The sequence below is a fragment of the Acyrthosiphon pisum genome, chromosome A2 (genome assembly GCF_005508785.2).
Source record: "Acyrthosiphon pisum isolate AL4f chromosome A2, pea_aphid_22Mar2018_4r6ur, whole genome shotgun sequence".
NCBI classification, from domain to species: Eukaryota; Metazoa; Arthropoda; class Insecta; order Hemiptera; family Aphididae; genus Acyrthosiphon; species Acyrthosiphon pisum.
In genome coordinates, this window is record NC_042495.1 from 77,732,862 (window position 1) to 77,735,278 (window position 2,417).

At 30.0% G+C, this 2,417-nt stretch overlaps 1 protein-coding gene across 3 annotated transcripts in view; it reads right to left on the reverse strand.

Annotated features, from left to right (window-relative positions):
* LOC100573926 (fork head domain-containing protein FD4) overlaps positions 1-2,417 on the reverse strand; it is a 69,641-nt gene that overhangs the window by 51,897 nt on the left and 15,327 nt on the right. The window lies entirely within an intron of this gene.

Here is a 2,417-nt window from a genome sequence, read left to right on the forward strand (position 1 = left end):
GTACCTTCCTATTATAGGCCAATTTTTTTTTAATACCATAGATAAGTATATAATATGTCTTATACCTAGACTGACATACCGTCTCCGCTCAGACTCGTTTTTCTTATACAATAATATTATATCATTGAATTCAAAATTAATACCATCCATTATACAGTAACACACTTGTCACCTACTGTACAGCAGTGCGACATCCATTTGCCCACCTTTTTTTTTTATTGATCCCATATAGGTACATCTTGTTGACAGTCGGCGAGTAGTTAGTACTTGTTGTACATGTAGTTAGCATTAGTTAACGTGTCTTAATTACTATTTATAATTATTGTACATTGCATTATTAAATTGACAATACAAATAAGTGCACTTAATAACATGTTGTCTATTAAATTATTTTTTTTTTTTTTGAAATTTCAAGATTTTCTTATTCTAATCTGGGTTGGATTCGAGAGTTGAGTTGAGAGTTTTGGTCAATTTGAGGTCCATTATTCGCTCCTGTTTGTATAGACGGCATTTCGTCAGGTTATGTTTGACCGTGAGAAATTGGCCACAAGCGTCGCAGCTTGGAGGTTTGTTTTTTGACATGGGAAAGGTTAGGTAAGGGAGTCTTGTACGGTTGTTTCGGTGTTGGAAACGGCAATTATGCCATATTTATCCACAGTTTCGTTATCTATAATGCCGGTATATGTCCTGAAATCCATACGAGTATAATTTGTTTTGTTTTTATTTTTATCTTCGTCAAGTTTATTTTGGATGAAGATTGCGATATCACTTGGGTTGGATTTGTTTATACATGGCTCTATACATTTATGGCGCTGAAAAAATCACTAATACTGTATCAATAAAACTGTGCTTCGGTAGAGAAGATTGATAACTCATTTGGAAGTTTGAATGTTTAGTTTGTATTTTCGAATACGATTTCGATTCAACCCTTTCGTATGATTTGGAGGTATCAGTGTATATTTCATGTTAATTCTTTAGGTCATCTAGGATGCCGTAGGTTAGTAGGCTACTATATACTATATAGCTGTTACCTGTTTGTATTGTAGTCTGTGGTGCAACTTGATAATAATGAATATCGTATATTATGTCATACTATATGAGATCTTGGGGCCCCTGTGAATTGCACACCCAACACTCCCGCGCGACAATATTGTGACACTGTGTATAGTCATCCCTTATTAGCTGCACGGTATTCAATATTTATTTTATATTTTATTATATATTATTTATACCACTACAACGTAACAATGTATGTAAAGGTATTATACGTTTTGCAATATACAATCCCACTATAATACTATGTGCAATCCATCCATTGTAGGTTAGGTATCCATACGTGTATAGGAAAGTCTGAATACGTTATAATAATTTAATATAATTCCATGTATCAATGTATCATACAGTAGTGTATTAAAATAAATTGCTCAATTTTAATATAGGTATACCGTTAACTAAAACAATTTGATATTCATGAAACAGGAGACAAAACTTTTTACTTTATAATATATACCACGGTTATTACGCGACAGCTCGTATAAGTACAAAATATTATGTAGGTTTTGGTTCTGTTATTACACTAAACATTTTTGAAATATTCATGTGAATATACAATTACATTTAGGTACCAAAATATTCTCGAAAAAGGTAAAAATGCAGTTACAATTATTATAGAAAATAATGTGGGAAAAAGTATGTTTTTAAAATATAGGTACGCAATACGCATACTATAATATGATACTAATAAATTATAGTTAAGTTTGTGGACTATACTTTTTTCGTAAAATTTAACAAAGCAAGCAAAAATATGCAATCGAATCTTATATTTAATTCCACAATTTCACGTAATATTTCAAATATATTGATATCTAAAATTATGTAGTTAGGTACCTACAATCTACATCCTACACATTTATAATAATATTATTAGCAAATATTGGTTATTAAATTAAAACTGACCAATAGGCATTAACATTTATTTTATATCATACCTATATATAGGTACGTGGTATGAGTTTTATTTGAAGGGCAAATTGATTTTTTTTTATTATAATTTTAATTATAATCGCTTGTATATCACGTGAAATATCAATAAAAAAAAAATACATAAGAGTTATTAGTTATTATAGTTACCTATTGCAAATAAAAGATCAGGACAAATATTGATATATTTATTCTTAAACTTTATACCTACTGCAATAGTCAGCTAATAGGTACATACAGATCAACGATTTTTTTACGATCATCATTTTTTTTCCCAACCCGATTGCATTCGTACCCGATAAATGGGCGTGATCGATAAATAGCGTAAAAATATAATTCGACCTTAATTATTTGCATCAATAAGTTCAATGCGTATGGTGGTTTTCTTTTTATCAGAAATGCAGTGCATGCGTGTACTAAATTGTATTTAAATTTAA